A 26,285-nucleotide genomic window follows, 5' to 3' on the forward strand; every position below is an offset into this window, starting at 1 on the left:
GCTCTTAAAAACCTGTAAGTTTTCCAGAATTTCTTATTCTACAGAAATACAAGCCTAAAACATTTCAGTGTCTTGCTTAAAATCTGAAAGAGGGTGACAGTTTCATACTAAACTGAGATACTTTCTTTCATACTAAACTGTCCTTGAGCTGAGATGTTTTTCCCATTTTTTTTTACTGAAACACATACATTTCTACCACGCAATTTTGGTTCTAATAGATTTGCATCAAACCCCCATCATCTCCAGGCAGAAGTATTTTTCTTGGAGTATATTTACACTTAAAGTTTGAGACTTTCTGAAACAAAATAAGAATTTAACAAAAAAATCTGATTAAGTAGGTAGCAAAGAATTTGTCCCTAACAGGGTTTGAGTTAGGACCAATTTGCTTTTACAGGTGCTAATTTTCTGAAAGATCTCTATTCATTCCTGCATACTCTAGTGTTACACAGATGATAATTTTAATTACATACTAGGAAAGGAACTTTAAAATCATGAGGAAAATGCAGGAAATATGTGTTAAACCATTTTACTGATGATCAATTGATACAATATGCAAAAAAGTGTGTTTACATTTTCCAGGAAGAGTTATCTAAAACCTAGTCCAGACTCTTCAGAAGAGATGGGCACTTGGATTGTTAAAGCATCAGCTCTTCATGTGTCAACTTCTTCATGTTTGCCCAGCATCTCTTCATTTTTAAAAATTGAAGTGCCTCCTCATTTTTAGGATTTATCATAGTAAGCATTTCATTCAGTTGGCTTTACTACAATAATTGAAATTCCAGAGATTAGGTGAATGTCTCCCAAGAAATCATCTTTATCTTGTAATTTCCTTTTAAACTTGACAGCCAGGTCATCCCCTACTACTTAAGGACAGGTCTGTGGTTGTATTTGACATTCCTATATTTGACCAGCTTTCTGCTCTTGGTGTTTTCCTCACACTGTCTCATCAACACCTGTATTTGCCTTGCAGCTCACAGGCCTTTCTTCTTTTTGAGAACACATTCACACATTTTCCACATTCATGCCAACAGTTATTCCAAGTAAAGAACTGAAGTAGAAAAGGTTAAAATGGCTCAAATAATCTTCTTTCACACAAACTAGGGGAGAAGTTTGCTGGAAAATTGCATGCAGCATTTTAAGTATAAAAATTTAGTTCAAATTTAAAGTCACACCCTAAATTTTTGAACTAAATTAAACCTGTCTCGTTCCAGTCTTTCTTCAGGAGAGCATGCACGAATTGAAGTAACATAAGAGAAGCTGATGTTTCAGCATGACAAAAGCAATGAAACACTGGAAATTGAGAAGATGGGTTATTCTTTCTGAAACTACTTGTCAAAACCCTGCACATTGTGTCCTTTGAGCGCTGCAGAAGCATCTGAGCTTCTGAGAGCTGACAAGAACAAGAAATGATCTCTGAACCTGCAGGGGATCCTAATGAGATTCAGCACTCATTAATAACCTCTTTCAGTATCATCTACCTTTTTTTACAGTTTCTTGTCCGCATCTGTGAGTTGGACAGAAGTCCCTGTATTTCACACAAAATCCTCCTTTTGCTGTTGCCTCTTAGTTCTGTCCTGTCTTCTGAAAATTGTCATGGATGCTTTCAGTGCAAAAATGTGGAGTTTAGATTCCCATTATGTTTGACAGCACTTCCACAGTTTAATTTACCACATTATACTGAATTGGTATGAAATGGCTCCAAATGTTCATGGGAATAACTGGACTTACACAGAAATTGTGCTGCCCTCTGGTCTCCAGCTCCAGTTTGTAAAGGAGCAGTACAATAAATCCTTCATTTCTCTGCAGAAATGAAGAGCAGCAGGAAAGAGGTGACAGGAGGCTGAAGTGTCCCCAGAAAGGATCAGCATACTAAGTGCATCATGAGGCAAGAGAGTGCACAGATCACCCCTCAAGCTGAGTTTGGAGGATGCTGCATAGATGCTGAGATTTAGGTAAAATACCTCTTTATTAAATGAAAAAATAAGCCCTTTACAAAGGCGGTCTGACCTTTGCCACCTTCCTCTTCAGGAAGGCTCACCTGAATCTTCTCTCTTCTCAGGTCCATCAAAGGCCATTCAAGGCCTGCTGACAACAAGAGACATTTTGCCATGGACATTTTTTTAGTCCTTAGATTTACCTGGCTGCTCATTTGCTGTCTGGTGCTTCATCAATGACCTTCCACCAATGCTTCTTCCATTCTCAGAAGCAGACCAGACTTTGGCTCACTCAGTTATGTCATCAGAAGGTCATCTGTTGCCTTAGATATTAAAAAAAAATACTGTTTCAGGCATGGATAGACTGGAAAATTCGCTTTCACTTGCTAGTGACTTTAGTTTATGCTAATATTGGCCTCACACTCAAGTTTTCTGAAATTAGAAAAGTTTTGCCCTAAAAGCCCCTGGATAGACACTGTAGGAGAACTCTGTTGTTGACCTCAGGTAATTAAATATCTCTTGCCACTCTGGGGCACTTTCCTCTATGACAGATCACAAGGCACCAGTGGTGGATGTGGTATAAGCAGATAAAAATTCTTCTTTACAATTAACTGTGTAGTTATTATATACTAAGTCAAGTTTTTCTGAGATAAACAGTTATATCCTTTAATCTCCTTTACATATATTCTCAGGCACCTGCAAAACTCCAGTCTGGAAGTTAGTGCCTCCAGCTTTTTCACATTGCAATTTTTGCAGTGGATTTTTCAGTATTCATGGCTATCTCTGTGTCTTGTGTGTCTTTTCCAGATAGGAATCTTTGTAATAATTTTTTTTAAAAATTAAATAAGCACATGGGCGCACACACACACACATACATACATATAAATATAAATATATATGTAAACGTATAGAAGAGCATGATTTTTCCTCACTTATGTTCTTCCCAAACAGGACAGACCTGCATCTGTCCATGTATTTAAATTTTTTTTTCCAGATAGTTGACTTATTCATCACAGCCAAGACTCAACCTCTTCTCTGTTCAAACCTTCCTTTTTAGAGCAGCCACATATTTGTGAAGCATAATACAAAGCAGGGAAAGGGGTAGTGCTTATTCTACATTCAGATAAAATCCTGGGAAAGAATTTCACTTTAAAAACTGAAGAGAATGAACAGTTGGTGCTACTTCATTAATCCAAGATGCCATTTGCAAAGGAAGTCAGGTTATTCCAGTAACACTTGCCTGGTCATTAGTGGTTCACATTAAAGGTTTTCTCCAATTTCCAGATGTCAAGGCTGTCTCATTAAGAACTGCAAGAGGAAAGTGCCTTGATTTTTCCTCTCAACACAGAAAACTGACAGGCATGAAAGGTTAACTCTGAAAATGAATTTTCAACTAAAAGGAACTCTTGCCAAATTTATAAGCTGGGTGGCAAGCCAAAGCCATTCTCTATTTAGGACAACAAAAACTTTTCTATTCTAATCTTTTTAACTTATCTAACAACACTGCTCATACCAAATTCTTATTGAAATTAAGGAAAAAATTATCAGATCCATCAAATGTTTCCCCTATGATGTTAAGAGTTGTTCTTCCAGCTCAGTGGGACTCAGTTTTCCAAGAAATCTGGTAGGAGGTTGTCAGTTTATCTTCAGTTTCCAGTTCCTTCTGTTTTCACCTTTTTCACTTTTGTTGCAGGAGAAACAGTCATTGCTGCTTTACATTTTATGCCAAGAGAATGCGTTGGTCTAAAAAATTACAGAATATCTTTAGTAATTTTTGAGCAGATTGTTGTGAAACAAGCCATGAAACTCAGATCCTAGCTTACTAGAACACAGGGGAATTTACTCTTGGAAGCTTTCATTTAGCAATGTTTATTTTATTCTTCAAAGATAAGTGTTCTTTCGTCTTAGATGAAATGCGTGATACGTCAACAGAATTGGAGAAATGGAAATTCTTTCGTTTAGCAATTTTGAAAGGATAATGTTTTCCACAGCATATTGTAATATTTATTTGGTTTATACTGTCTTTTTTACTCTTTTTTTAATAGCTACAACATTCTTTGCAGGGAACTTGAACTGCAGTGTCATGCAGGTATAAGCAGCTGTAGAAATAAATATTTTTTCAAATAAACATGAGGTTGTGACAAACCTTTACAAATTTGTGATTTGAAAGAAATACTCTCTTGGCCTCCAGCATTTTTGTTGTTTGGTTTTGACATGGTGACTTTTATTGTTGTCTTTGGCTCTTTTGGGCTTTGTTCTGATGATAGATTACTTAAAGCAACCATTGCTTCATCCAGGTTTTGTTGGCCTTGTTCTTTACTTTTCTGAACATAAGTTGTAATATTAAGTTAAACAAAATATCATTTAAGAAATATTAATTACTCTAGTGAAAAGAAAAAGAAAATAAAAGTTTAAGATTAAATACCAAAACCAAATTTTTAATTTGAACATTAGGAGCAATGAGCTAGAAAAATTTGGTAGGTATCCAGATTATATTCAGATTTAACTTCTAACCTGACAGAAGTATCATATGAGGAGAAAAACAAGATAGAAAAAGCTGTCACTCACCCCAGATTCATGATTCTTCTGGTGCTGGCCAACTTCCAGCTCATAACTGAAAAGCTTCAGGTTTGAAATTTTTCATTAAGTGTTGAGGTCGCAGATCCAAAACAATCAGGAGGATTTTCCTCCTGTAAAAGTCTGGGTGTGTTGTGGTGCCTGCCTTGGGACTTGCCAGGACTTCTGGTGTCTCCTACAAGCCATGGAAGTGGCTGTCAGGGTGCCAGGAGGAGATGCCACCAAAAACATCACCACCACCACCACCAGAATTTGTCTGAATAGATCTGCATCAAATATGACATCTTGGTAAATCAACAAATTCCAATGAAGAATGTTTTCTCTAGGATTTTTTTTTTAATCTTTCAAACCAGCTGTAATAAGGAACTTCTGCAAATAAAAGAGTACAAAGAAAAATGCAGAAATATGGCAGAAAAAGACTAGAAAGCTGGAAGAGATAACAGAATGCAGTAGCAGAAGAGGGTAATTCGTGTCTTCAGTGGATGTGAACATGGATCATGGTGGTGTTTCCCTTGACATCAACATGTATATTCACACAAAGACACATATTTATACTTGAGATACTACATTAAGCTGTTTCTTTATGCACATATGCAGGTGTAAGTTTCAAAGTTTAGCACTTTTCTTCAATTCACACTACCACCCAGTCTTTACATGTGCTTTAAAATTTCAAACTATCAAAAGACTTAGATGTTTCCAAAAAGAAAATTTGAGCAATACATTTTACATATTGTAAAATGAAGCCATTGAATGGAGGTTTATAGTGTGTGTTCTGAGCTCAGGCTATGCAGTCAGAGTGGCATTTCTGCCCTAAAACACCATTGAAATTATCTGGCTAGTATTTCCCAAGCTAATTGATTAGAGGCTGGATTTCTATCATATTGTTAAATTAATTGTCACTCTGAAATTTCAAGAAGTCACCAGAATATTTTCTGCAATCATAGTGGACCCTTGAGCCTCATTGTAGAGCTGGCTACAGGATTTTCCTCGAGTAGTTTTTAAATAATTGAAGGAGGCATGTATAGGTCAGATACAACAAAAAATTGAGAGAGAACAGATGATGATTTCAGAACATTACTGGACAATTTGGCAGTGATGTATATTTAGAATTGCAGTACTTACAGAAATTAGTTTCCCTGAAGAATGCCTGAGTATGTATTTCAGATATTACTTATGACCTCAGATGAACTGACTACATTTAACCATCCTACATTGTTGAAATCTGTGCTCAGAAGGATATTGACTTGGAATGACCAAGTTGATAGCTTCTCTTTTCTTTTTTCTTTTTTTTGTGCACATAAATGTTCATTTTAAAAGCCATTCTAAACAAAACTAACTCAAAATAATGTGGAGAAGAGCCTTTTCAAATGGGCTTTGCCACAGTCACCTCTTATTTTCTTGCATGAAGGACAGTATTTGGATAGATTTTTCTTCCTGATAAGTGAATAATATTCTGAAATCACAGCCAGAGTTACAGTATCACAGTCTTTTGGACATTGCTAAAATCAACAGGGAGTTAACAGAAGTTTAATATAGCTTAAATTCTTGTTCAAATGTAGTTTCAAGACAAATAGTAAGGCTGTAAGCCATTCAGTGGCAGTACCTAAAGATGCAAGAGGTATAGTTTGAGTTTTGCATATCATCAGCTACTCCAGCTGATGTATTTGCTGGTTTTCTTTTAAATCTTCAGAGATGTTTCCACATCAGTTTTTCCAAGATTTTTCTGTATCCAATAGCTAAAGGAGCAACAACAGACAAGTCTTCATGTCAAAATTTACCAATACCTGTTAAACTCTGGAAAACAAGGTTTCAGGGCAACTTCAGTTGGCTTCAGTTGTTCCTTATAAACACCTCAGAGAACTGGTGATCATACACAACTATTAAAAAAATCCTAATATGACAACATAGTGTCCAATTTACTCTTGTGTCTCCCAAAAGCTAAAAAGAGAAAGAAAAAAAATATTCTGTGTGAGCCAATAACACCTTTGAGAGAAATCTGCTATAATGAAAAGATACAGACAAGGGCACTCAGCCAGCCATCAACAGAGACTCTGTTTGTCTTGCAGTCATGGAGGTATTCAGGGATTTAAGCTCTATGTCTTTCAACCAGGATTTTCTTCTAACCCCATCCTTAAATTAAGTTTACAGCTGATTGAAGATGACAGGTTGTCAAACTGACAGTGACCTCATGGTCCAAACAAGAGCTGTCAAGAGATGACAGCCTGGTCCCTGCCAGCCTTGCTGAGAGAGACAAAGTTGACCCTTGTAAAAACCTACCTACCTGTCCCACCACATGCTTATGAGTCACTTCTAAGCCAGAGGGGCTCAAAGGTAAACAAAAGGATCATCAGGAGTCTGAAACAGCATGAAACATTAAACAGCAGCACATGCTGTGAGCAAAACTGGCAGGGATAACACAAACCAGCTCAACGTCTTCCATAGGTGGATCCAGGTATCAGTATTTTTCTTTTCAACTGGCAGCCTAGCTGAAATGTGGAAAAAAGAAGGAAGGAAATGAAAGGAGAAATTTATGAACAGCAAATGATTAGGAAGAGGAGAAAGCCAAGAGGAGTTTGCAGACATGAAAACTGGCTTTTGCAAAAGAGCTTCACCTTGACACTGGTCTGGTGAACCAAATGGTAAGCAGGCTTGCAAGCTCTGTGCTAAGGCAAGTTAAGAAATTTTCTTGTTCCTGTGGGAGTGGTTTTGCAGCAGACACTCTCCACATCTTTCCAGGTTAAGCAGCCCCTGCACTGGGAATATCACATCACTGTCCAAGCTCTGTCTTCATGGAATCACCAATGCACATTGGAAAAGCCTGAAGATGTACTTGAAAATCATGTCAGAGCTCTTGTCTTCCTTCTAAACACTGAGATTTCACTGTGAAAAGTTCTTAATCTGGCCATTGAAACCAATGCCTGCTGTTTCTTTTACCAGAGAATGTTAATAATAATTGATGTCATATTGTAGTAATAATAGATGTCCCATTGCATCTAAACCCCACAGGATTCAGAAAGCAGCTATTACAGTAGCTCTTTTCAGACTTTACTGGTAGTTCTAGTTAGCAGAAATATCCTTAAGGGAACAAAAATTCTGGCAGCTGAATAAGGATTATTTTAATTTGAGATGCCTCAGATCTGAGCAGTTCTGATTTGTTCATGCTTATGTATTTCCATTCATGCACTTGTTCATCCCCTCCTGAGATTTAAAGAAGCAACACATGAATATGGAGTGGAAAGAAAATCCTCTGGAAGGAAATAAAAGCACAAGTCTACCTTGAAAAGGAATACTGGCTCAATTATACTTTACTATATTTTCTCAATTAATTATACAAAAGCCAGTACAAAGATTCAAACAAAAAGAGAATAAATGAGGTGCTGCCTCTATTTGATTATTAAATAGAAATGGATGTGAGGCATTTCCATTTTAAAAAATATCACCCCAGGAGGCATCTTCTTGAGCTCATCCCCTCAGCATGTCTCCAGCACCCTTAATAGGAAAGATTTATGACAACTTTTCAGCCGTAGCTTCTTTTAATTGACAGAATTTTGTTGCAACCACTGAAGAATAATTCTGTGAGCTTAAGAACATGAATGCAATGACTGCTGCATATGGATTCTCTTCCAGTTTCCTTCAAAATTCTGCTCCAACAAAACCCCTCAGAGGTGGCACCTGCCATCTCTCACTGTGAATTGGGCTATGGTGAGGGATCTTTAGCTTTGGAACACAAGCTGCTTTTGTAAATGTTTTGCATTTTCAGCTTACCTTTTCCTGAAATTTTGGCTCCATTACTGTTTGCTGCTTTCCTAACAAGAAAGCTTTCCTTAACTCCTGATGTTTCACATGGATGGCAGTTGAACACATAAGAAAAAAAAATTCTTGGAAATGGGCATATAAACCCACAGTTGAAAATCTCAGTATTTGAAATATTCTAGTGACACTGCACACCTCAGTGGTGCACAGCACTACTGGGAGCAGCACAGCTGCAAAATCAATCCACTTATTCAGATACCTGCAAAAAAATGAGGAATGCAGTTGAAAAATAATTCTGTCTCATGAGGAATTCTGACATTTCACTGATCCATGTCTGAGAGGAAACTCTTGAAAATGCAAGAAAGTTTAGAGAGAAAAAGGCCTGTGGATCTGACCTGCAGCCTGAGATATACCAAAACCATCAAACTTGACATTAATCTATGCCCTCACAAGCAGGCACCTCAGGACAGAAAAGAAACAGAAAAAATACAAAAAGAGATGGACTTTGTTATATTATTAGCATTTCCTTTTTGATTCTATAAAACAGAACTTATTCAAAAAACCTTGAAGCATCAAATTAGATTCCAAATGATCGGTGGGTTTTGTTACAGAATGGATTAGTAGTAAAAGACATCATGCTTCCAGAAACTATAGGGCACAGTTCTAAAAGTCTTAATAACTAGATGTTGTAATGGGTATCAATACTGATTATTTTGGTGAATTAAAACTTGGGAATGATTTTGTAGCAAACTGCCCAGTGGAAGTGTTCTATCAAGCATTATATATTGTTTTTTGGTCATAAAACACAGGTCTCATTAAGTTTTGTATCTTTTCTCTGTTAGGGTCTCTTTCTAATGGGTCATATTAGTTGTTGTTCCCCTTACAGATAACTTTAGTCACAAGGCTGATATTAGTCTTCTCTGGAAGCAGTGGAAGTGGTGGGTGTCAAATGTTTACTCTTACTTTTGATCTTCACTAGTTGGGCCACACAAATTCTACAATTCTGAAATAATTTTCAATCAAAATAACAATTTTTTTAAAAAAGCACAAAAATAAATGTAACAAATAATAAGTAAATGAGCTGACTAAAATTGCACTGGATTGTTCAAAATAAATAGACATGTTTACATGTTTGGGGTAATTTCAATTATTTAGACTAGATTTTTTTGTCATTTTACTGTTAGATTGATAAGTGAACTCCAGGATTTAATGTTCTTAAAAGTCTAATTTCTTAGACTTTAAGTCTTTCATGGGTTTAAGGATGAAAGAAGATAATTAATATAACTCAAGATGAGTGAAGGTCCAATGCCCATTTTTGTACTAGAATTTTTAAAAAATATTAATATAACCTATGAATCTCAGTAGGTGTTTATAAGTACTACATTTAAGACAATTTCCATCAGCAAAATAGAATCCAAGAACTGAGGTTTTAACCCACAAGGTTTTGAGTAATCCAGATGCCCCATGAAGAGTTACCAGGAGCTTCTTCTTGTCTGATATATTCAAAATGAGTTCCAGTGACCCCTGTTTGCCTTCTACAAAAACCTAATCCCTTACTGAAACGTCACCATTTTGCACCATTTAGCATCCTGTCTTCATCCTGCTCTTCCTGGTCCTGCTGCTGATTGTGCTGCCTCAGAGCCCTGGCTGAATCCACTCTTTACTGCTTGGCTCAGCTCAGAATCTCTTTTTGATTCCTTTGATGAACTCACAGAGTCATGTCTGCCCTAATCTTTACCAAAGCAATTAAATTATTTGTTTCCAAATTAAACTGGTTGCATTTAATGAATTAATTGCATTTAAGCGAGTTTAATAGCCCAAGCTGATGTAATTCCACACTCAAGATACCTCTGTTTCAGCTGCCTTCATAGTTAAAAATTAGACCACATGTAGGTAGCCACTGATTCTCCACAGTTATATAATCTCCATTATATCAGAAAGAGATTTCCACAAATATGTCTATATGTAAAGTACTGGAAATTTTAATTTTTTGTCTCCTTTTGAGGTGAAAAAGAACATACAGGTTATCTACAACCAGTTATGTATTCACATTGAAAATGCCCCTGATCTGCAACTCTTAAACCTGTCTTAAACTCTTAAAACTGTCTTAAAATGTAATGAAAAACAGAAAAAAGCATAACAAAGTTGTTTAAGAGGGCTACAAAATATATATTCATGTATATATACACACACACATATATACACAGAGTATAAACAGAAGCACTTGCATCTGAGGTTTTACAAATGAGGTTTTATGACCTCTCACAAAATGTTCACAGTTAAATAAACCTGGAAACTGAGATGCATGAGGGTTTATTGCCTTTCAGACTCTAGCTGTTCCACTCATGTAGGTTTTAGTCCAGAGAAGATAAGGAAAATTTTTCTTCCAATGTAACAATTTTTCAAGAAGTGAGTTAGTCAGTGAATTGAAGCACCAGTATGCAAAGAAAAAATACTTTTGTAAAAGTTTGTGGCGCTCTGTAAACTTTTTTTCTTGACATAAATTATTGCCAAACAACTAGGAGTAACAGATTCACTCTTAGTGTGAAAAATCCATTGATAGGTAATACCCAGCGATCTGGTAATAAACCACCAAGTTAAATCCTGAATTTTTAAAGGCCACATAATATTGCAAATTAAATCAAAACTGGGAGCAGGAATCAACAGAACAGACTCTGTTATGAGGTACATACTGAAATCTGATGCCTCACCAAGCTCACTTTCCAAGAAATAAAGGTTAGCAAGATGTACTGCGTGTATTGCCTGTTTCTGGGATCAGCATTAGTCAATTACACAGTGAATTTTGATGCTTGTCCAAGAGCTCATAGATGCTCCCAGATGTTCCTCTTAATTTATAATTCAGGCACAGAGACCCCCTCCCACATACTTTTGTTTCTTTGCTCTCCTGTACCATGGAAACATAATATTACAGGATTTTGAGGGTTTACATATGAGTACAAAGCTTGCTTTCATTTTCTTTAGAGGTTACTGGGGCTTATGAGACACTGTAAAAGGCTTACATTTTTCTTTTGTAAGATTATGGTTTTAAAATATAGAGAGTGTCAATCTCATCTGACTAGGTTTTGTGTTCGGGAGGTGACTATGCTATTTTTATCCTAAACCATCTGCTAGATGGAAGTAACAACAATATCTAAAATTTATTTTGAAATAAATTCATTTATATCAGGCACACTAAAGCCTTTCAATGCACATTTTGATTCCACTTGTAGTTTTTCACTGCAGTAATTCTTTTCAGATCTATATGATTGATCACCCTGTTATAACCCCGCTTCAATAAGCAGCTGCCTGACAGACACCATATGTTGTTTAACCTAGATCTGGTAGTGTGTTGTTTAAAATCCTCTCTTGCTGCTTGTTAACTCATTTTTTGTCACCTCTTTTCATTAGGTGATTTAGTTTTAAATGGGTCACAGCGTTATCTCCTTTTCACAGTAATTTTGTAGCCATGTCACACCTTCTTTCACTCCGTACATCTTTTCTGTTTGTGTGTGTGTTACCTCAGTGAAAGCCTTTATCCTAAGCACCTCTACAAATGGTATCAGTGACCACTCATATATTAACAGTTTATTTCCCTAGTAGCAGATTGACTGACAGAATTTTCTGCCAGCTCTTTCAGGGCCTGGTGATTTTCTTCCCTATTAAGCATTTTGGAAGAGTGTAATGGTTTGGAATGGGAGGAAATGGGGAAGGAGGATTTTACTGCAACTCATTTTGCCACATAAAATTGTGCCTTTTTCCCACTCCTGAATTCTTTTACCACCTGAAACTTTTCTGCATTTGACTTTAGGGGATTTCCTCTTCACCACTCTGTGGATAATAATTTGCAAAGGTTTTTTTGATCTTCTGTAAATGCCATAATGAGAGAAAACAAAACTTTGAACTATAACCATTAAAAAAGCACATCCGAATAATACATTTATTCTAAAGACCTTAAATTGTTTTACGAGGAGGATGCAGGCCTAGACACTGCAGTGATGTCATGGCTTAGCTCCCTGGGGAAGACTCAGCAAGAGCCACATCTGAACGGGCTCAGGGAAAGTGGCAAAGGAACCAAAAGTCTCTGGTGTGTCTGACCGCAGGCCATGGGATTCAAGGTACCATCAGAGTTGTGCTTATGCCTAAGATACACCAACTGAATATAACTATTCCCAGAGATAATTTTTAAAAACCCACACAGTTCCAAAAATTATATTTTCTTTTTAATATGTGGTTTCTGAGGATGGCATCAAACTGCTTTCTTTCCTTCAGGAAAGTAATCTCAAATAAAGGGAGAAACCTCAGGGGATTTTCTTTCCAGAATCATAATCTGCACCTCTGTTTCAAAGCAAAAATGCTTTTAGGCAGTGGTCAGTACATATGGAAATCTATGAGGGTGTTAATGCCCATGCTCTGCTTCTGTTTAGCACCATTCAGCAATATCTTGACAAGGAGAGAATTATAGATATGCCAAGATGCTCATCTCAGCTCTGTGGTTCTCGTTGAAGTTCCCTTTTGATCTAAAATATTCTATTTTAGCCACTCATTTTCACAAAGATTTCCTGTATTATCATATAGCATCTTGTGTCATTGTGGTATATTTGTTGTCTTCTGTATTCACATTTTGATTTGTCCTCAGATCCAAGGGCTGAATAGCTGGGGAAGCTGACAGAATTCATAATGGTAGACTGAACATGAGACTGATATTAATGGAAATTTTTATTCCTCACTGTGTCCAGATATAGATTTTAAAAAGGTTATATGTTCCCTCTGTAGGAAACCTCAGGAAGAAGGCAAAATATGAAAATGGAGATTTAGGTGTAGGAGCAGAGAAGGAAAGGAAGATATAAAGGAAAGCAGTATAAACCCAAGTCAAATTCTAAAAAAAAAGGCTTGTGTTTTACAGTGAAAAGAAAGTTGTACTTTATTCCAGTGCAGTCATTGTGGTGAGTGAAAGTGAGAATATAATGTGCAATAATTTTAAATTATCATGAAAATTACCCAACACTATCTCCACGCTTCAGTATCTTGGCTGTCACAAACCAGTGAGAGGAATCATGATGTCTGCATTCTTTTACACCTAGTGTTGTGGAGGTTCTGCTTAACATATCATTTACCAATGAAAATGTATCTGATTTTATTCCTAAAGCTTTGAGAAGTGAAAATTACACCCTGTGTATTAAATTTAACTGAATGTAATTTATAACAGTATATCAAATTTAATTGGTGTACTATTCCAAACAAGAAGTGACAAGATACTCTTCGGCTGTGGAAAAGATAAAGTGTGATTGATGGCAGAAATTAATAATTGAGAAATGTAATTCCTCAGCAAAAGATACAATCTACAGAGAAGTTTTCAAAATGGTTAGGCAAGGCTAATAAGTGGGAAAAGTTTGGCACAGCTCCTGTTTGAGAAGCACAAGGTTTTGAAACAAATAAACAGCTTGAAGCCTTTTAAAGGCCAAACTTCAACACCTTTTTACTCAGAACTCCCTGTGTGTCCTCTGTGTGTACAAGCAAAATGACAGAGCTGAGGAATCCTCCATGCTGAGGACTGTGAGTGCCTCAGCTCCAGGGCACAGCACCCACTTTGCAGCCCACTCCACCAGTGCAGCAAAGGGAGATGCAAAAACAAGTTTTGGAACAGAGGTTTGTCAACTGAAGAATCCTGGTTTAAAATCAGATTCCTGCCTGCCTGCACCACTTGAAAAGAAATGAGTCTTCAGTGTTTCCTGCTTGGTTTTTATGGCAGAGTCCGGTGCCAAAGGTGCATGTCAAAACACCTGATCCTGTTCCTGCTCCTTGCTGCAACCAGCCTCCCTCTCTGTTCTGGGAACAGAGGGCCATGTCCCTCTTCCTTCCTATGTGCCCAAGATCAAAAACTCCCATATTTGCCCAGGTTGTTGGGGCCATACCTGGGAAAGGAGAGAGGGGAGCAAAGGAGGAGACTGGGACAGAGCTGTTGGGCAGCCACAGCAACATGAAGTGTTGCAGTCTGGTTCTTGTGATGCTTAAATATTGGCTACTCATCACCAGTCCCTTTTCTTTACACCTGGCTTGATGAACTTGATCAAAAACATAAAGCTTCTGTAAAGAATCTAAAAAACATGATTACATCAAGTTACTTAGAAGTTTTGTGAATTGTCCTTTGGGCTGTATTCAGAATTTTAACCCTTTTAGCCACAGGAGTCAGGGAAAGGCATAGCTCTGCCCTCTTTTATCCCCAGCTGCGGGAGACCTTCATGCTTTCTCTCCTGAGCAATCAGCTGGTCGAAGAGTGCCCACACTAAGGACTGGTTAAGGAGCTCAGAAAGGCAGCCACTCCCAGGCAGCCTTTCTTTCCTCCTATGCTAATGACTCCTAGGCACTGTTTTACATTTAAATGATCAATAAAGCCCTTCCCATTGACAGCCAGAGTAGTACAGGGTTGTGCTGGATTCGGTGTGCAATAACTGTTTCCAGATGTCATGACACACATTCTGTGTGTCATGACTGTATTTAAGCTTAGAGTTTACCTATTGTGCATCAGTGTCACAGCCATGCGATTTACATTATTCCCATGGAGCTGATCAGTGTCACAGCCACATGATTTACATTATTCCCATGGAGCTGATCCCTTGATCTCTGCTTCCTCCACATGAATGTGCTGGGGCTCCTGCTACCCTGAGCCTGATGAGCTGTGACAAGCTGCTGACAGGGTCCAGAGACCAGGCTGCAGGTGTGCAACCCATTTCCAGCATCACCTCCTTGGTTAGTCTCCCAAGATGAGAGGCATTGGAATTAAAACTGTTAAAATCTGCTGAATAAGCAAAGCAAGACGTGTACCTTGTACTAGGTCCAAATTTAAAGATCATCATTTTACAAATCTTTTTGATGTTGCTAAGCCATAAACTGGAAGGCAAGTGCTTGCCCCAGTGCCTGGAGCCCAGAGGAGTGGTGCTTTCCATCTTTCAGGAAGTGTGTAATTTGTGTTGGCATTGAATATGCCTTTTGTAAGTGAACATATTAGAGAAATCATTCAAGAACATTTCGTCCTTTATAAACATCATAATGACTGAACATTTTCAAATGAGTGTGAATAAAATTTGAGATGCAGGTGCAGACATTAGTAACTAAGTTTTTGTTTTGAATTCAACATCAAGTGGATTATTTTTTTCCTAATGATCACTGTCACTGTTTAATATGCCACTGCAAATTAGACAAAATATAATTATTATCTGGATTGCAATTTTGTTATTGAAATAAATACATAATTGATCTCTTCCTGGGCTTTTTTTATTTTAGAAAAAAATAATATTATAAAAGTTACAGTGAAGAAAGAAGGCAAAGTGCTAAGACTGAGGGCACTGCTTGCTGCACCACACACAGTCAGGATGCAGACACAGCTGCCCTGTGCTCAGCAAGGGGAATTTTAACTCTGGGCCCTGACTCCTGCTCTACCCCAATCGGTGTTAAAAAGTGTCAAAGAGAGCAGTTAAAGCCTGCTCTCTTTTAGTTTGTTTGGACAACCCTACATGAATGACCCCTGAGATGTCTGCTCTTTGCCATTGATGGTTCTGGTCTGAAACCTTTTTGGTGGACATGGTTGAAGATAATGCTGCCTTCCAGGAGAAGAGTTAATAACACAAAAAACATATTTTCAGATAAGATGCAGACTACAAAGCAAAAGAGAATTCTGCCATTGTTCAGTTCTCTCCATATCAACATATTTTTCCCTTGCTTCTTTCTCTCTGTCATTCTTGCTTCTCTTGTGGTTTTCACCTTTTAAGTGTCATCTTCTTCCTTCCCTGTATAACTTTTTACTCATAGGATGCAAGTCCTCTTCCAATCACATCTTACAATCACACATCTAGCCTGAGGTACTGGTGTTAATTCTCAGACACTTATCAGTGCTTGTTGCTGTTCATGTTACATCTGTGGTACTTACCCCCTCAACTACTGCTGCATCTCCTCAGGGAGTCATCTTGCTTGGTTTTCACCTATTTTAAATTTTCACTGTGTCCTGCAAAGGGTTTTCCCCTATCAGTTTGAACACTTCCCAAACTTCTCTTGGAGAGGACCAGATTCCAACACCTTTACAGTGGGCACTCCAGGAGTTATCTCACTGGAACCAATGAGGCCTCTTAAGAACTAAAAGATTATTGAGAAAGCTCATCTTACCAAGGGAACTTTATCTGTTCTGCACTTGAGAGTTTATTTTGGCTGTCACATGTTGGCTTGTTTAGATTTAGCAATTTCGTTCTGGAGAGTTCATTTCATTTTCTAAGTTCAATGTATTAGAAATATTTTGCAGACACCCTGTCTCTACCAAAGGCTACATTTCACAGAAGGGTTGTGACTGAATTATCTTCCTTTAGTACAAGGGCTGGCTCTCCTTCTGCAAAACACCTCTGTAAGTGTTATCTTGATTTTGAGCCTCAGGGACCAGCTCCTCTTTCCGAGAGACGAACAAGTTAACACTATAATAAAGTTCTGAGGTTCACACCCAGTTCTGCATAGTTTCACTTGCAGATATGAAGAAATTCCAAATTCATAAGCAAACTTAAATAATCACTCTTTTATCTGATCACACACATAAAAGCCAGAGTTTCATGATGCTCATTGAAGAGAGTAATTTGGTGATATTCATATTATAATGACACCTGGATTCCCCACAGGCAGAGGCAGAAACTCTTTCTGAAACAATGGAATTGCTAGAAAATATAGTCAAATATTTACATAAAGAGACACTTCAGTACACCCATACTTATAGCAAACATACTTCTGAAAAAAAAAATCAAAGACTTACAAAGACACGTGACATATTTATTGAAAACTGCAGCAACATGTTGAGTGATACTTATATATGTAGCTGGATCAAGGGCCTTTCCTACTACCCTCTGATTAGGGAAGGACTCAGCCATTCCTGTACCATTCCCAAGTCAGAATACAGGCTTCAATAGCAATGAAATTCCAGTGATGTTGAACCTGCACATTTCCAAAGATAATACATAATTTTAGCTCAGAACAATGGAAATACTATGTGGATTTTTTTTTCTGGTTTTCAACATTCTTTTTTATTTAAGCATCATCACTTTATTAAGTGATGTATAGTAGAGCTGAAATAGTAGATTTCAAGTGTTGAATGAGCATCCTTGTAATGGATCACAGAAATAAAAAAAGAGATTTGGTCTTTACAGTACCTATCAACCAAAGCACTGTAAAGATGCTATTGGAAAATCAGAAAATGGCCTATAAGAGGCCCTCTGCTTTCCTTTTTGTCACATCTCCTGTAAGATGATCTTTTAGTTGTGTTCAGACACTCACTGAGTGTCACAATGTCTGTAGCAGCCAGACAATCCAACTCCTGCAGTGAGATTAATCATTTGAGTTCATTAATGCATTCCCTCTTTCTTGATGGTGTTACTCATTTGCACAGTCCCTGCATGTACCCAGGGACTGGCACTTCAAAGAAAAATCCTCTTTCTTGAGGAACAGAGTCTCATCTGATTTATGTTCTAAAAGAGGACTTGAGAGGTAGGACGCAGTCTCAGGCTCTGCAATGACATCTTCAGAGGTAACTTACATCAGCTGGGGTCTTTGCTGGGTCAGCAACATGGCCAAATGATGTTAGGTACCTTAGCTTCCACAGGTGTCATGCAGAAGAGGTGATAGGGTTATAAAGAGGGAGAAGAGAAACAACCCAGAGAACTTCTCTATTGGAAGATCTGCATGGAGCCAGGTGAGAAGGAAAAGATGCCAAACAGCTCATTTAAGTCAGCCCATTGTCCTGGCCCTGCTGTGTGGGGGTGCTTTGATCATCTTTCCATTGTTGGGTCTTTCCATTGAGCCTTGTGACAGAAAGATGAAGATGGAAGCGTCTGTTAAACCACCTGAGGAATAAAGATACAGAGTGTTACAGAGCAGCTTAGTTTGGAATGGACCTCTACATCCAATTCAACATCCTGCAGAGTTCAAAGGTAGATCAAGGGCCTGGCCACCCTGAGTCCTGAATACCCCCCAGTTCCACAGACTCTCAGGCACACATTCAAGGATGATTTGGATATTTTCTCATATATTCACCAAAATTTCCTGTTGTAGCATGAGACCACTGTGCACCTCTGAGAAGAGCCTGGCTCCTTCTCCTTAGACCCCCTCATTAATGAGGTACCACATCCCCCCACTGCCACCCTCAGCCTTCCCTTCTCTCGGATGGACAGTCCCAGAGCTCCATCTCTCCTCACACATCACATAGCCAAACTCTTCAAAAGCCTCAGAGACCATCTGGTGGACTTGTTTGACTTCCTTATCCCTCCCTTGAATGGGAGAGCCCAAAAATTATCCAGACTGAGATACTGTTAAGAAGAATAAACCAGATGACAGAAACCTGTGTTGATACTGACATCTGAGAGCTGTGTTTGTTTGCATAAGACACAAATGAGACTTCAGACATTAAGGTGTTTATTCAAACCAGTCCCCTAAAACTTGTGAAGTTCTTCCATCCCTAAATAATAAGAATACTTTCAAGATGTTTCTGTTTTCCTCCATCTGTTCTTATTTCCTTGGGAATTTGTTTTACTGAGAGAAAATTATGGTCTTTTTTTACTTTCTCTGAGCACTACTGACACATTGCTATGGAAACTGAAAGTTCAATATTTTAGATTTATATATTCAGGAAAAAATGCAGGTACTGCCAAGCCCATTCAAATTTATTTGCATAAGTTTTTATTTAATTTATTGCTGTTTCTGGTTAACTATGGTTTTCATCTGTACTAATACGGTTTTTCAGATGTTGGTCTGTTGGCACGTAATTCATCAAGATGAAGTGTGGTTTTCCTCCAGCATGGTAAATGCTTATTGGCTTTCATAGAAATTGATTTATCAGCCTCAGTTTGTGCAGATGGACCTAGACGTGTGCATACCTGGTTCAGACTTTCTGGAGACTGGGCACAAGTGGTTTTGACAGTCTCAGGTTTTGGCTGTCCATCTGAAATAATAAATTAATTCAGAAGATTCTGAAAATCCTGCCCACCAGGCAACCTAATTGTTAGGAAACTACCTGGAAGGAAGACAGATGAGGATTGGTCTCTTCTTCCAGGTAACAAGTGATAGGACAAGAGGAAATCACCCCAAGTAGTACCAGGGGTGGTTTAATGAGGAAACAATTCTTCACTGAAAGGATTGTCAGATATTGGAACAGGTTGCCCAGGGAAGTGGTAGAATTACTCTCCTTTGAAGTGTTCAAAACCACGTAGAATCATGGCTATGTTATTGTGCCTAGGGACATGGTTCAGGGATGAACCTACCAGTGCTGGGTTAGTGGTTGGACTTGATGGTCTTACAGGTCTTTTCCTGTATGACTCTGTGGTTGACTGCCCTGACTGGTTGTTAAAAATACTCTGGACAAAGAGCACCTGGGCATTCACCCTACTGACCAGTCACATGGAAATTATGAAATGAAGTGCTGTCTGTATTCCCTGCAGGAACAACCTGATACATATTAAATGCTTTTTCTCACCAAAATCAAGTAAGCTTTTTAACAAAATACACTCAGTTTTGCTGGCTTGTACACAATAAACCAAGAGGCAGATCACAGAGATCTCACCTGTGGGAACAGCTCCTGCAGATACATCTCAAAGCATGTGGTTACCCTTAACTTGCCTAATGTACATGTGCTCCTGTAAGTGATAATTGCAAATTAGATCTTTTTCAAAATATTGAGTGCTTGTTAACCCTGAATTTACATCACTCTACTGTTACAGTGTCAGCTGCCACAGAGTTATCAAACATCAGTTTTCCTAACTACCTTAACATAATCTGCCTTCAAGGACAATCAATGCCAAAACATTGTTGTTATCTAGTCAGCAAGCATTTCAAATTGTGTATTAATGTGTTGCAGGGTTAATTATGCTCATTACACCATTAGCAAATCTTACCCCTTCTCTCACATGTGCATTTCTGCTGTGCAGAACACTTGTGCTTATTACACAAACCTCCAGAGCTGTTATCAAGGCTGTCAGCAGGGCTCCTGCTGACACCATCACCCCTCACTTTTTTCCAGGTGAGAGCAGCAGTTGCTTTGCCTTCCTCAGGAGATTGCAAGTTTATCTGGTCTTATGCCAGGAGAGAAGGAAAAAAGTAAAGGGTCTGCTCCCTAGGAGATGCAGGTGAGGACATGGAGATGAGGAGGAGCATTACTGTGGAAAGTCCTGACTCCTTTTAAAGTATATTCATTCTCCATTTATTTATACATAATTCATACTGCTTGGCTGAAGAAATCTGGGAGTGACTATCCATTATGAAAACCATTTCTCAAAAATACCATTTGTTATGTGAAAAGTAAAAAAAAAAGACTGATGGCAGCAGCTGTGAAATAGAATCTGTGTTGCAATTAATTATTTAGACTAAAAACAAATCTCCAGGGTGGAAGAGGACGTTTGTCTTACTTTAAATCTTGCTGTCGTCCATGACTGTATTTTAAGGGGAGAAGTAAGCTAAAGCCAAGAAGTCATCGAATGCAAATGATTTGTTTCCTTTTTAATAAATGTCACAATCCAATCCAGAAAATGGCACTAATTCAATCCACCAGGAAATGAACTGGAGAAACAAAGCAACTCATTGTGTCAGGGCAGATGAGTGAGGTTATACACCTTGTAATAAGATAAATGTTATTCACAGAAACTGTAAAACTGTGATTGCTCATTTTCTTGCATTTCTAACTGCTACATATTGTTGATTTAGAAAGGGTCATAATGGCAGGAACCTAGCTGATGTCAGTCTTAAGCCCTTGCACTAGAAAAAGTTACTATACGTGTAGAAATCTGTCCAGTGGGAGGCACATGATAATATTTAAAAAGCCAGCAATTAATCATGTAAAAAAAAAGATTTCATCTATACCATACACTCAATTAAATGTGAAAATTACCCCGAGGACATTTTAAATATTAAAAAGAAACTTTTGCATTAATATTAGGGGAAAATTATGACTTTGCTGTTCATTATTGCCTATGAGGTTACATGGATGATATAGGGAGGTTTGGGTTTTGTTGCACTCCTGTCCAAAAAAGTAACACCTATTAAGCATCATTCTTTTCAACGAGGCGTCCCCAGAACATCAGCTTGTGCATTGTAACTCATGAGGAGCACACAAGAGCCCCCAGCTTACTGACAAATGTAGTCAGAGATCAGAGGTCTGCAGGCTCTGAAATCCAAAAGGGCTTGTGGGTTCTAAGACCAGCTGAAGGAAGTGGATCTTAATCAAAAAATTGCTGTTAAAATTCAATTTAGTTTAAAAATTTGGACTGTGAAAAATTCACAGTTTGGATGAACTCCATAGAGTATGAAGTCTATCAATCAAAATTAATATTTTTTGTAAAACATTATTGCCTCTCTCCTGTAGTATGTAGACTGCAATAAAGTGTGCACTAGTGGCCATCAATTTATTCCAAAGACCACTTAGCTATGCAGCCCTTGCTTACTTAAAATTATTTTTATTTTAAAATTCAAAATTGTGTGTAGAAATTGAAGCTGAAAATGTATTTCCTGCCCTTGCTATTTCAACCATGTACTTCTGTATTAATACATTTAAAGTTCTCACAAACCTTGCCTAAAGACTCGGATCTACAAACTTCATTTGTCAAATTTGCAGCCTTACTTTAAAACAAAAGCTCTTTTATTTTGAAGTGCCCAAAATGTTCCTGTTTGTTTTAAGAATTACTTTGCCTTTGTTGCTGTTCTCAGCCATATCAATAAGGGGGAGTGAGGGAAAATGATGGCTTGTCAGTACAGAACAAAACGCTGCCAGAAAAACAGAAGGTCTGTGCTCTAAGTCTGAATACCTCTTTTCAAATGGAAAATAAAAAATCAGGGAGATATAGGCAAATTATTGCATATCTACAGTATCTAAATTGCAATGTCTCTACTCCCATAATCAATTCTTATGACATAAATATTTCTAGTGATTTCAGTGACTTTCTTTTGAAGATGTAAGCTATTACATATTTAGAGAAAATATGCAGAACATTTTTCTAGCATATGATTTCTAGGCCTAAAATCTACTCTATTTTCACCCAAGACATTTAAAACACAAAACTTTTCTGTATAAAAAAGAAATAACATGTACATATAAACTCATGCCAGTTTTTCTGCAGTTCACAAGAGCATGTTTTAGAAGTAGTATTAATTGAAGTAGAATTGACAGCAACAGCAACATAAAACATTTTGGTAACTTCAGATCTTTTTGAGGAAATCCATTTGTATGTCAAAAACCCAGCAGTTACCCAGCCATAAGCTGTGTTTATGTTATCAAGTACTTGCTGTCATTGTGGCAATTGTTGTAATTTCAGTGCAGAAAAATGATTATTTGTCTACTAATAAAGCAGATAAGTAGTCTCAAGCTTGAGATCTAATAATACAATCTCCTTTGTTGAAACCAGGGACTCCAGTTGCAGGATAAATTTTATAATGTGAATTTACAGCACATGCAAATTAAAATACAAGTTTTATAGTTTTATTTTTCATTAGATCAGTCTCTGTAGGTGGGAAAAAAACCCCATAGCCTTTTGCATATAAATTCTATTTTTGCATCCAAAACAGGTTGGAATGTTCAAATGTAAATTCAGACTGAGAACAACTGCTCTGAATTTAATTAGAAGTGTTAATCAGTCCGACCAGATGAAATAAAATGTTATTGGTATCTATAAAGTAAAAGAAGAGGTGAAGGGCTGGTTTTCTTTGGAGAATAAAAGGGTCACACCATTTTTTACTTACAGAACACTGAAAAGTTAGTGAGAGAAAGTGATACTACTAATAATATTCCAAGAAACCACTAACTTTCTAAGGTTCATGACTTCACTACTCAGTAGAATTAGGAATTCCTAGAACTGAAAGGGCAAAACAGAAGAGTCTTTATAAAGGTGATACTGATAATGAATGTTTCTATCCATGGATTTTTGTCTGTATGCCCCCCCCTTACGTTGATGCTCAGTTACTTGAAGTGTGATAGTGTGATACAACAACAGAAATCAAAGCTGTTGGAATGCAGAAAAACATCACTCCCTGGCATAGGTCAGTATTGGTGTTTTCCTGGAAAGAGTAGCCATGATGTGGTTATTTTTTTCTTCTGTTTCTGGCTTCAGAAAGGAGTGCGGGCTCCCCCCAAAAGCAGGGTGTGAAAACCTGGCCAGGGAAAAAAACTGTCTCTTGTACCTATTGCCACCTCCTCTTTCCTGGTGTCTATTTTATTTACAAAATAACCCTAAACTTTAGAGGTGTTAGGGCGCATATCTCCTCTTAAATTACTAGTCTGTTGTCTATTAAACTTCAGTATCTCTGTCTCTTATCTCCGCGTTCCCAGCGCACCAGGATGAGTCTTGCACACAGCACTGCCCCATCCAGCCTTGGGGAGGGAACTGGGAAAGCCCCAGCAGCTGAAAGGGGCTCAGCTGAGAAGACTGGGGAGAGAGAGGTGGTTGGGAATGTCCTAAAACATTCTAGATGCAGTCTAGATGCAGTCTAGATGCAGGAAAAATGACCTACTCAGCTCTCTCACAGCCACACCTGGGCACATGTTTTGGCACAAAGGCTTCCTGATGCTCTTTCTGCACCACAGTTAAATAGACCTAGCTATTATTCACATTCCTTTGCAAAAGAAGCTGATACACTGTCTAGCTGGTTCCTAGAGTATTATGGATCCTAGAGTTCCTTGAGTTCATGGGTTTAGATGGCATCTGACAGGGAATGTGCACTATTCATAAAAATTCTATTTGTGTTTGCTCAGTTGATGCTGTGCATGGACACATGGAAAGAAAAGGATCTGGTTTTGGTTCTAATCTGAGTCTCTCAATTGTGGTTTTGCTAGTTTTCAACATAGTTTCTTGTATCTGTTAAATCACAAGCACCTGGTGTGATCCTGGTAGCTTTTCCTCTATCACTTACATTCTGCCATTTTATCAGTGTATGTAACTTGCTAAAATGAGATGAGGATGTGAATGGAAAATATTCTTCCATGTCTAAGATTTCCCTAAGCTTTCTGCATAGAATGTGACATTTCTCTCTTAAGTTTGCAAAATAACCCCATGTTGCCATAGCTGCGTGAAATATATAATTTTCTAGTTTTATAATACTGAAGGTAACTTAGATGTGGAAGAGTTGAAGATATTTTAGGAACAGCTGAGATCAGCATAATGCTCCTCTCCAATCTCCTTTGTCTTACAGGCCACAGGATCAGAGTGACAAACATCTTTATTAAGCCCCAAACCCTTCAGGAGAGACATCTATCCTTGATTAAAGGCTCTGAGGGGTAGAGCCCAGTATGCACCTAGTAAATTTTCCCAATGTGTGTTCACTCTCACTGCTAAAAATATGTCACATTTCTAATTGCATATTATTGAATTTTCCTTTAATGCTACTGATCATTATATTACAGTATAAGCTCAGAAATTGCTGTAAGTTTAACTCTTTTTATATTTTATTGATGACTGCTATTTTTCTAGTCAGTCTTGGATCAATTAATGACATTCCCTGAAATATCCTTCACGGTCTCTGCATTGACTAATGTTATATTAAAACACATTTAGACAAAAAGGTTAAAACCCTTTCATGTAATGCAATTAGAGTGAGCACGCTTTTACATCCATCAGATGAGAAATCCATTGCACACAATCCATCACACAGTATGGATTTCAGGTGAAAAAACTCAGATTTTGCTGTCTCTTGTGAAGTCACCTGAGGCAGATATTTGGAGTTCTATTGCAAACATGAAACTAAAATGAGTCCAGTGTCAAGAAGAAAGAGAAAGCTTCTGACCATAATCACAAGGTGAGAATAGTTTATCTGAAGTCAGTTATGATTAGGATAAAAAAATTAGCTATGAGTCTTACCTAGCATCTCTTTCTAACACATTACTGTCCATCTCCTGCCATTCTCAATAGCATTAAATAATCCTGTTCACAGTTAAATGCTGTAGAAAATTTGCCTAATAAAATGTATTTGTTCCTCTGCTAATGGCCAGAAGAAGAAGGATTTGGGTATGAAGTACCCAAATGACAATATCAGAGTTATGGTAGATCTCTGTGCCGCTCCAATTCTCTGCTGAAAGGCCATAGTAACTATTTGAAGTATTCAGATGGCGATTAAGCTTTAATCAGCCTTTCTGTTTTGGCCACTGATTAGAGCTATAAAACCTTTGATCAGTTTCATAGAATGGAATATTAGCCTCATTTGACTTTCTGATTTCAATTTTTATAGGTTGCTGCTGTTTTAAAAAGTAGCCATTGCATTTATTGCTGGAAATAAATAGGAGCCTGTAGTTGCCTTCCCACTTTGGTAGCTAGATTGTAAATATAATCTTAATTTAAAGGTAAATAATGCAATATACATTGCTCCACATGTCAAGCAGCATGGAGTCAATCCTGCTTGCAATCCCAGATGTCAATTTTGTCCTGAAGGTACAGATTGCTGAGCAAGTAGTAACCACAGCCTCTCAGTCCTACTACTACTGCAGCAGTGTTAGGAAGCAGAGGGCATATTTGCATAGAAAAATAAGCATTTTTGAATGATTTCTTCAATTACAGTTGCTTCTGAGAACTAAATTTTCTTAAGTGCAAGAGTAAAACAGGAATTTGAAATATTTTCTATCCTAAACAGAAGTAATTTTAAAGTGCAGAGTCTAATTCCTAAATGTTATGGTCTTGGTTTCTTATAATTTAGAATCAGGAAGGCAAAAATGGTCATTCAACTGACCTTCTACATAAAAGACACCATTGAATGCCACTGATAATTTCCACAGCAAAAATATCTTTATGTAATTCCTAGAACATATTTTGAGAGGAATTGAATCAAGCAGGAGATTCAATTTATGGTGACTTTACTACCTCCATTAGCAAGTATTTAATTGGTTAATTGGGCATGAAGAGAAAAAATATTGCACTTTGCATTTTTGGTGCTTTAGAGTTTGACTATTGGATTGAAACCACATTTACTGGAAATTTTTTAACTTTTGCTTTATAAACAGCAAAATGCAACCCTCATACGTATGATGAAAAT

At 37.6% G+C, this 26,285-nt stretch overlaps 1 long non-coding RNA gene across 1 annotated transcript; it reads left to right on the forward strand.

Annotated features, from left to right (window-relative positions):
* The first annotated feature begins 18,099 nt into the window (after positions 1 to 18,099).
* On the forward strand, positions 18,100 to 25,012 carry LOC135299571 (uncharacterized). Its single transcript, XR_010361532.1, has 3 exons — positions 18,100 to 18,220; positions 20,302 to 20,407; positions 24,456 to 25,012. It is a non-coding gene; the product is annotated as an uncharacterized LOC135299571 (long non-coding RNA).
* The last annotated feature ends 1,273 nt before the right edge of the window (positions 25,013 to 26,285 follow it).

The sequence above is a fragment of the Passer domesticus genome, chromosome 4, assembly GCF_036417665.1.
Source record: "Passer domesticus isolate bPasDom1 chromosome 4, bPasDom1.hap1, whole genome shotgun sequence".
Taxonomy (NCBI): domain Eukaryota; kingdom Metazoa; phylum Chordata; class Aves; order Passeriformes; family Passeridae; genus Passer; species Passer domesticus.